General features: G+C 38.5%; 1 long non-coding RNA gene across 1 annotated transcript; it reads right to left on the bottom strand.

Annotated features, from left to right (window-relative positions):
* Positions 1-288: 288 nt before the first annotated feature.
* On the bottom strand, positions 289-1,811 carry LOC143857389 (uncharacterized). Its single transcript, XR_013238649.1, has 2 exons — positions 1,615-1,811; positions 289-723 (listed from the first exon to the last, which is right to left on the bottom strand). It is a non-coding gene; the product is annotated as an uncharacterized LOC143857389 (long non-coding RNA).
* Positions 1,812-10,225: the final 8,414 nt, after the last annotated feature.

Genomic DNA, 10,225 nt, shown 5'->3' with positions numbered 1-10,225 from the left:
CTAATTGATTCAAAGTTTACGCACAAATTGCGCCCAAGATGCTGCAATTCAATTACACAAACAGACACCTAAATAACTTTAGAAATCTTGGGAAGACAGGATGGATTACTTTCCAAAATGCTACCAGATTTATCATAACTAAAGATTGTTCCCTTTGTGATTTTTTGATTTTCCTCGAAGAAGTGAAACAAATGTCTCCTCCCTCAAACCAGTCTTGAAAAAATATTTTAAACCTAGATCAGTCCCTGCCGAATTTCGAGCTTCAACAAGCTGAAACAGTGATTCTCATGTACCAAACAGAATTTCTGAAATACAGATTTCAAACCGGAAGGCATAAACAGTATATGATTTCTAACCCAACATTTCAACAATAAATAACATCGCATCAAAGGCCCAAATCAGAATACCCAAATGAACTGCTGTCATTCAGTTCATTTATAACACTGCATAGCTCAATAATTTTTTACAGAGACAGTGCAAAAGCATCAAACCTCGCATTCTTCCAGCTTTTCACAGCTTTGAAGGTGTTGTGGTGTTTGGGCTTGTCGTCATCTTGTTATTAGCAAGAAGCAACCGATTGTTATGGAATCTTGCCTTAGCTTTGTAGAGTACCTCATGAACTTCTTCAAAATGAGGTTTTGTTGCAATTTTCAGATTGTCGATCCACTGCAGAACTTTCTTGTGCGGCCCCAGTATCCGATCATAATCATTCTCATCCAAAAGCTGAAACCAATGGACAAATAAAGAAAGTAATAAATCAGAAGCTAATTCTACTAATCCTCAACGACTAATAATCTCTTCGACATATGAAATAATGCAGAACGGATGCAAGAGGCCTTGTACGGTGTTTAAAATCTTATATCAAATACTCAAGAATATCTTCAAGTTTACTTGAATTGATCAAGACTTAGCTTGAGTTAAAATGCTCCTCAATTTTCTTAAAACCTGAACAAAAAAAACTTTAAAAACTCGAAGAGCATAGCGTAAAGCTTTTTAAACTAGAAAAAAGGCAATCAAGTACTTAGGCTGACACAAACTCCAGCCCTCATCGAGGTAGACTTGAAATCAAGTAATTAAAACTTTGAGGTAATCTGTGTCTTCATCAATAAGCCCAAAATATTTCTTTTCCATTACATGCATACCCACTTTCTGTTCAGCATACATTCAATAAATTGGATATATTTCCATCATTAAATTTCACCTTCTCAAAAAGGAATAAGAAAACCAAGCCAATGGAGAAAAACTATTCAGAACACGGTCAATTTTATTTTTTGAAGTAAAGAACCCATAGTCAAATGACTTGCAGATATTTCCAAAAACATTGCAGAAGGGTGCATCTGTTTCAAGAAAGCTAACTTAGAAGATATGACTGCATCTAGACTTATAAGAGGCCAACTTTCAAAGGTTAAATATCACGATTCTTGACTTCAACAAACTCAAAACACGGACAACATAGAAATCATTTTCTCAATTTCTGGGTTCCGTGCTGCCTTGTAAATTGAAAGCCTCTCAACTTTACAATTTTGGATAAAGGTAAAGTATTCACAACACAAGATTTCTATTTTAAAATCGAAGTTACAGCCTAATTAAACTTGCTAGAATGGGTCGACTCACCCAAGTTCCAAGTCGATCAACAAGAATTAGTGCACATAACCACAGCTCTTAATTTCAACAGGAATAAGTTGTAAAAAGGAGGTGAAATATCAAGGGTCAACAGTACCAGAACTGGAATTGCTAGTTATCAAGGCATAAGAAACAAAAACAGCAGGCTTCTAAAGGTTCAGTAAATTGGTGAGGCTGCAAAGTGACGGATTATAGTATGCATCCATGTATTCTATAATAATCCATGTTTTTTTTAAAATATTACTATAATAATAAAGGATTTGTTAGCGTCCATCGCAGAAGGCATTTCATGGATGGGCTTTTGCATGAGAGAGCAGCCACACAGGCTCACTTTTCAGCAGACTTTTTCTTCATTCACGAGGTGGCTGCTCTCACATGCAACAGCCCATCCGCGAAATGCCTTCTGCGATGGACGCTAGCAAATCCCAAATAATAATCCATATATATCAGTTGCGGTCTATTTCTCTTGCTAGAAGCCTAGAACTCCCTCAAATACCCATAAAAGACACATGTAACTTGAACAGGGACACATTATATTAGTTCATAACAGCATAAAATAGAGACTCGTTAAATAAAATAGGTGGCATATAAATTATGCCAGAAGAATATCAAACTGAAATACTGAGGTTCTGTTTTCTTTGAAATACTGAGGGACTTTCTTTCTGACCTGAAGACGACCCAATGAAATTCATGGGTCCCACAACTTTTATAGTTGGGAAGTGATATATCCGCCCCTTTTGATAACTAGGATCACCCCATTGTCAGTGTTTGTGGCAATCAGGGGCATTGAATTCTTCTGACATAAGTACAACAGTCCCTCTTTAGTCATTGATACACTGGTGATAGGGGCGGCTATATCATTTCCCTTATAGTTTTATTAATATTGGTTCCTTTAGACCACATGATTCACATCACAATGTGCTACATTTGACATGATCTATCCGTTTGCATAAGGGAATTAAGGGCATGATTGGCAACAATGAAAAAAAATTTCATTGAATATTAGTAGGGCTGGTTGCGGCCCATGCCACCACCGACTCTATCCTCTTCATAGAGTCCTTTCTATTTTAGGATTTTGTTTTATAGATAGGATAAAAAGAGTTTGTCTTTATCTAGATTAGCTAGAAGTGCTATTATTTATCTACGATTCTTAGAGTCCTTTAGTCTACATGCAATATGTTATGTTGACTTTTTATGTGAAAAAAGTATTTTTGTAATTCAAACTTACAATGGGGTGTTTTTAGTCATTATATGTTTCTCTTGCTTTATGCTTTTGGGCTTCCCTCCAAAAGGATTAAAGTCATGAAAAAACTTTAGTCCTAGATGGGAAGTGTGAGAGGGTGAGAGTGGCCATATATATACTTTCACTCTCTTAGCCTTGTGAATGAACAAGAGGTTATGGGGATCCTACGCGCACGAATCTCCCACTTGGGTCCGGCGGGCTTTTGGTCTTACCACACACGCGGGCCGCCCAGCTCGGCTTGCTGCGCGCGTGGGCCAAAGCCTTTCAATTTTTTTTCTCTTGGTTTACTAATTATTTAATAAGTTTTACCGTTTAAGAAAACACGTGATCATGGTTTAGTGACCGTTGGGAAACATTTCTCACGCACTAAATGAGTGCGAAGTTTCAACCTAACGTGTCTCTTAGTTTTCTATTTATTCGGATTTGTGGAAAACAGAAAAATATCTTTTTTGGAACGACTTTCTGTTTTTCTACTGTTCTTCTCTTTGTTTTCCTGTTTTCTGGAACTTCTATTTCTCCCCTGAACTTTCCGATTAAGGCGATTTGGCTTATATAAGCAAGTTCTAAGGCATCCGGGCTGCTTGAGTGCACACCCCTGGAGCGAGAGTTGTTGTATCCTGGAGGTATACGCCGAGACGCCCATCTGCACCGTTAATTCGTCATAGTGGGGGCGAGATTTGCCTTAAGGACAGCGAAGATTCTTCTTGCCTCAACTCGATAAGTGTTCTAACTATTTCTTCTTTTCTTTACAGTTTATTCTTGCAGAAAATAGTACTATGATTTCTGATTTCAAGTTGTGAGGTTAATTCGTTATAAGGTATTCTCAAATCCTAAAATTACAGATTTGCACATCATTTTTCTAACTTGTTATGCATAAAAAAAAGTGAACGTGAATGAAAAGATAGAGTGCTCTTTTCACGTTTTTATCAGAGAGTGGCTCAAAGTTTTCTTCCACAGTTTTGCATATTATTGGTATTTCTGTGTTTCACATGCAATTCTTATCTATTCCTTGTTAGTTCCAATAGTGTTTCTTCTCCAAGATTAACTAAAGAAGTTTACATGCGGGACATGTGTTGGAGCGGGAGTGAAGAGAGCAGGAAAAACACCAACTCCAATTCGAAGTAGCATAATTTTTTTCACTGTTTTTTACTTTTTAGGGAGTTCTCATTCCCCCCCCCCCCCCCCCCCCCCCCCCCGGGTCATTCTCATCTCTTATTTCACAATTAGGGCCATGACTATTCCATAGAATAATTTTTCATGCTTGCCAAACATGTTCTAAAGGAAAGCAAGTAAAGCTCACAAAAAATCCGGATAGAAAGCCACACTTTGAAGTAACATAATTTTTTTCACTGCTTTTTAGACAATTCTAGTGCCCTACCACTCGCCCTCCTCTTCCCATCTCTCATGGACGAAACTTGGCTCAGGTCAGAGGGTATGAGGAACTTTCCTCAGACCCCTTGCTAATGGTCTGATAGCAAGGGGTGTGGAAATATCAATTACGTCTGAAAATAAAAAGTAAGCATGGAATTGATATTCCCACACCCCCACCACACTCTATGCTGACAGGGGTCTGAGGAAAGTTCCTCAAACCCAGACCTGAGCCAAGTTTGGTTCCATCTCTTATTCCACAGTTGGGCCCACGAATAATTTTTCACGCTTGCCAAACACGTCCTGATGGAGAGATGTCAGTGTCAACTCTGAATAAGGGTGCAACTTGGGTCGGGGTGCAAGTATCAAAAGAAGGGGTTAATCTAATATATAAAGGGAAGCTAAAAAGAGGGGCAGTTTTGTGATTTCAGGGCATATCCAGAGTATTTATTATGATTCAATGAAAAGACTCAAATTGCATGGGGCCCATACCTCGTCCATGACCAGCGATTAATTGCGACCAACCGAGACAAAGTACGGAAACATCGTGATCGCTCTCTAACAAAAGCACCAACAAAGGCACGGTCATGATCGTTACACGTGGCTCAAGTGAGTCAACTTGATTTGACCCGACCCATCACGTGGGGACAACAACGCAAAACACGTGAAGGGATTTTCGAAGGATCCCAATCGCAGGAATATAATCTAACTCAGATTCGCACTTATATTAAATGGTGCCACGTGTAATAAATTCTGTGGTTCCACGTCATCCTTTATCTTTGTTCTTTTGGAACTATGTGAGAGACGACAGAGGAACAGAAAAAGAAGCTCACTGCTTGATTAATTAATTATAAGCGTTCTGCTTAGTCCCTTTTAATTTACATTTATTATCTTAAGAGTAAGTCATCTAAGGATCAATTTTTGGGTCCCACATGGACACTTCCTGACCATTGATCTTGTAGGACATCATGAGGCAACCCCCATAATCTCAGTCCCCTACGTGTAATATGAAGGGCTACAAAAATCGACGGTTTGGATGTTCTTGATGGATCATCCGATAAGTGTAGATCTTTCTCTAGCGGTTAATCAGGCCCTCAGATTTGATTACTCATGTAGTACATGTTGGACTAAAATAGTGCTGTTAGGAATCGAAGTCGGCATTCTATTCTCATTCTCATTCTAATTCTCCTGTAAACGGAATGAGATAATTAAAATGAAAATACAAAAAAATTCTACTAAAAAATTGATTCTGATCAGGGTGGATGTAGAATTCTATCTCGTGGGGTGGGAAACAGATTCCGACATTCTTTCGCCCTTTAATTATGGCCTAGTGTCATTTCTTGCCCTTATTTTATTCATTTTGTTGAAGAAGACCTCGAAATCAAGCAGAATTGGCCACTCAAAGCGACTCTGAGTTATGTAGTTTTTAATTACTTCCTCCTTAAGTGTACGCCATGTCGCCTCTTTCAAGGTAAATAGATGGCAACAAGGAAACAACTTACGAGGAAAGTTGCTTCTATTTTGATTATACGAACACCCTTAAGTTTTGCATGCAGGGTAAATGAATGTTTTACCCCCCTATTTACCCTCGCACGAAGGTTGTTTAGACTTCTCACTAGTTGAAAATTGTACCATCTCTGGGGTATGGACTTTTACAATACTGAGTTTTATTGAGATAATTGGGATATTGTGAGTCTTTCAATTTCAAGTATAGTAAGATAACTGTTGAGAAATTTGCCCGGTAAAATCCGATCTGATGGTGCACAACTAAATAAAAAAGTGAAAGTAAAAGCAAACCACAAGATGAGAACACCAAGATTTTACGTAGTCCAGTCAAGATACCTACATCTACAAATGACAACACAATCTTCCACTATGTGATAACAAAATTATAAGGATTGCAACAAGATTAATCTACAAACCCGCAAATTGCAACTCGTTCCCAGGTCCTCTCAACCAAGATTGTACACCAAAACGAGCGAAAAGAAAACTGAGAAGAAACCCAAAAAGAAACTCTCGTTTTCTCACTCCCTCCTTCCCATGTTTTGTATTGTACACCAAAACGAGCGAAAAGAAAACTGAGAAGAAACCCAAAAAGAAACTCTCTTTTTCTCACTCCCTCCATGCCATGTTTTGGAGCCGCCAATCCACTTTTAAGTGAGATTTGAGAGCTCTTATATTAGGTTTTACAAAACCTAATGGAAACCCACCTTTCTCGTTTTCCCCTCTGGCCACAGCTTAGAATCCTAGTTAATGTAGGAAATAACCTGTATGGGATACACAACAACTTTCCTAGCAAGAAGCCTTCTAATTTAGCCAAGCAGCCTCTAATCTCAACAAATCTATTTTGACCCTTATTCCAACAATTGAAGGTTCTCAAATCTTACATAAATTTCTTTGGATCAGCCTTTGTAATGTTTTGTATAATCTTGGCCAAAGTATTTTCAATTGACGAATTAGTTTGCACAGGGTTTTCATGAATTTACCTCCAACATACAATGAAGCTCAATTTGTGTTCTGACTTTTGCTAATGTTATGCACATATTGAAATAAAACTGAACTCCTTTACGCCCTCTTTGGATTGCAAGAAAAATATTTCTAATTGAAAAAAAATTCTTAGGAAAATTTATTCTTTTCACAATTTAGAAGCAAATAATATGAATATGGTTATTTTAGAGGGATACTATCATAAGTTGAAGGTCCCTCAGCTTAAAAATTGAATAAGTTAGCATTTTCATGCATAAAAAATGTAGGAAATTTTAGAAATATTTTTCCTTTCAAACTTTTTAAAAAATTCCTGTAATCCAAACATGACCTTATTGGTTTTTATTTTTTATAAAATACCAGAGAGAGTAGGAACGATGTAAAAAGCCTTCAAAACACTAGACAATTGTAGTCCCCATCGTATTTTTTGTAGTGTACTTGATTGATTGTATTTGGTCTTTTTGTAGACCTATTGTCGTCTTTTCAATTGAAATTGCACTACTTGCCCGATCCATGCCATATTTCAACTATTAGATCAAGCCTGATCACGATCACAGCTGTACAATCCAGGTCCTATTCAGTTTGTGTCCATATGCAAGTTTGTATTTCAGATCGGACTGGGCAATTATTTGACTATGTGCAAAGCATGCCAACGAAATGCCACTGTGCACCTGTAGCGCCTTACATCCCACTACTTCGCCCGCTCACTTGCAAATGGTTCAAGCATTGTTGATGGGGACATCAACAATGGGCGTGGATCAATTGTAATTAGGTAATTAGGTATTGTCCTGGATCAATTGTCTATTACCCACCAAGTAAGAAAGGATGTGTTCAAAAAATGTGAAGCGGAGGAATCCCTATAAATCTCTCTCTCTCTCTCTCTCCTCATAAATATTCTCTCTACACTTTTAAGTTTTCAATGTGGGACTAAACTTTCAATCTTCCCACATGCTCCCTACAACATACATTACGAAAGACCCAACTTAGACTGCTTCAATTAATGAAAGGCTTACTTTGGGTCTTTTTTTAATAGGTCTTTTACTATAGTCTTCGTGGGATGTCTTGTCCTTCTCTTCTATTTCGATCGCTTGGTTTTAATAAAATTTTGCTACCTTTGAAAAAGAGAAAAAAAAAAAACTAAACTGGGACTGCTTAAATTATGAATGAAAAGAATGGAGAATAGTATGTTTGGGTGGGAAAGCCTGTCATTGGCCAATGAATGCAGATAGGGTTACCCTTATCAAAGCAGTCATTTTAGCCCTCCCAACCTACTCTTTGTTTTGCTTTCAAATTCTTCAGTTCATTATTGAAAAATGTGGAAAAACTCAATGTAACCCTGTTGAGAGAGTGGAAAACCTTACCTACCACAGCTCTCACTTGTGGAATATAGAAGAAATTTCCAAAAGAAGGGATAAGGATTAAGGACACATTACCTAAAATCCAACCCATTGTTCTTCCTCCCTTCCCAAGCAAAGATAATCTTCATTGGAAATTGGGAGAGACTTGATACGGTAGGAATGGAGAGGGCAGGAGAAATCCTTAAAAATGGTGATAAAAAATACGCTAATTGAAATTGAGGTTTTATTTTCCTGTTTTAGGTGCTTTCAATGCTTCCATCACTCCCACTCTCTCAAGTCTGTGCATCTCCTATCAATCTCTTACAACTGCCTAGAAAGGTTAAAGACCATAACCGTAGGCCATGTTTGGCAACCCTGAATTTTTTTCATGAGAGAGCGCGAATGAGCAGAGGATGAGAAGTTGCTAAAAAACGAGGAAAGAATGAATCATATTTGGGTGAAGTTTTTCGTTTCCTCGTTTTTCAGGCTTTTCTTACCCTCTATTCATCGGTGACTATACAATATATTTCTTTTGAGCCATATGCTCCATGCTGATACATTGAGCACTTAACCAAGTATATCTGAGCTCCCCACATCTAGGAGTGTTCTTCAATGCCTGTCATTCTTCTTTCTCCATATTAGAACGGAATCACCATAACCGTAATGCGGGGGGGGGGGGGGGGGGGGGGGGGGGGGGGGGGGATATCATCACCCTGAAATTTTTTATGGTGGAAGTTTATTTGGTCCATGAATGTAAGAAATAATGAGAATTTTTGATCTCTCGATTCAAAGATAGATTTGAATTGATGTCGTTTCATTGATTTATGTTCCTAATCAGTGGTTTATGTTGGGTGCACAAGGAAAGTTTTGATAGAGCGGGATTGATAAGTGTAGGTGTACATTTAAACAAAAAATGCAATGCATCTCTGAATGTATTCTCTGATTGTATGTGATGATGCTTCCCATTACTCCTCAAGCTCCCGATTCACCATGACTTTGCCTGGGTTCCGGCCGGATAACTGCTGAGCCCCCTTTCCTAACAATACATACAAAGAGACCCACCACCAGTCAAGTAATTAGTGGACCGGTGAGAGATGAGTATTTACATGGGAAATGAGATATTCACCTCCTTTTCTTCCCCAGGCCACCACCTTCACCTCGTAGTTCTTTTTTTTTCCACGTCTGATGGACACTCAACTCCCTGAAAGTTGACTTTAAATGTTCCCATTAGGGGTGTGGTCCATTTAGTACTTTTAGGAGTATGATTAGGCTTAAACATCTAGTGGTCTTGATTCCAATTTCGGAAAAAAAAGAAAGGGAAATGATCTCTTGGTTTCGACACCAGTGGGCGAGTACAAGAAGATTTCACAGAACGGAAAGATAGATTTCCACCATTAAAAAGCGATCCCTCATTCATCGCATCTACAACAACATGACCACATCCCTTAAGAGCCTTTTAAGGGACCCAATCACAGGCGTTCGGCATATCGCCATCGTGGGAACGGCTTCTCCATTATAGTCGATGTAACGATGACCGGAAACCGCTTTTAGCGCTCAAGTGTTTTGATAAACATGCGCTCCACTTGTTTGTCCTGTAGTATTTAAAGGGATGTCAGAGGATATAACGGTTCTCAAAAAGCTCTTAAAACCCTTTAAATACTACACGACAAAGCTTTTTGAGAACCGTAATATCCTCTGACATCCCTTTAAATACTACACGACAAACAAGTGGACCGTGTGTTTATCAAAACACTTCCTCCCCCCCCCCCCCCCCCCCCCCCCAAAAAAAAAGCAATGTAATCTTCACTGTTGAGGAATGTGGGATCATTGTGAATAATTTTAGGGTGATGATATTTTCACCCCCCTGCATTACTTGCACGCCCCCCATGTAACGTGATTTGACATAAAGTTGCTCACTTTTCACGTCAAATCAGGTTATAAGGGGGGTGTGCACATAATGCAGGGGGAGTGAAAATATCATCTCCCAATTTTTCTAATCGATTCAAAGTTTACGCACAAATTGCGCCCAAGATGCTGCAATTCAATTACACAAACAGACACCTAAATAACTTTAGAAATTTTGGGAAGACAGGATGGATTACTTTCCAAAATGCTACCAGATTAATCATAACTAAAGATTGTTCCCTTTGTGATTTTTTGATTTTCCTCG

This window comes from Tasmannia lanceolata, unplaced genomic scaffold (genome assembly GCF_043159265.1).
Source record: "Tasmannia lanceolata isolate RefF3 unplaced genomic scaffold, GAP_Taslan_0.1 ptg000024l, whole genome shotgun sequence".
Lineage (NCBI taxonomy): Eukaryota > Viridiplantae > Streptophyta > Magnoliopsida > Canellales > Winteraceae > Tasmannia > Tasmannia lanceolata.
The sequence above is the reverse complement of the archived record's forward strand: the minus strand, read 5'-3'. Positions and strand labels throughout refer to the sequence as shown.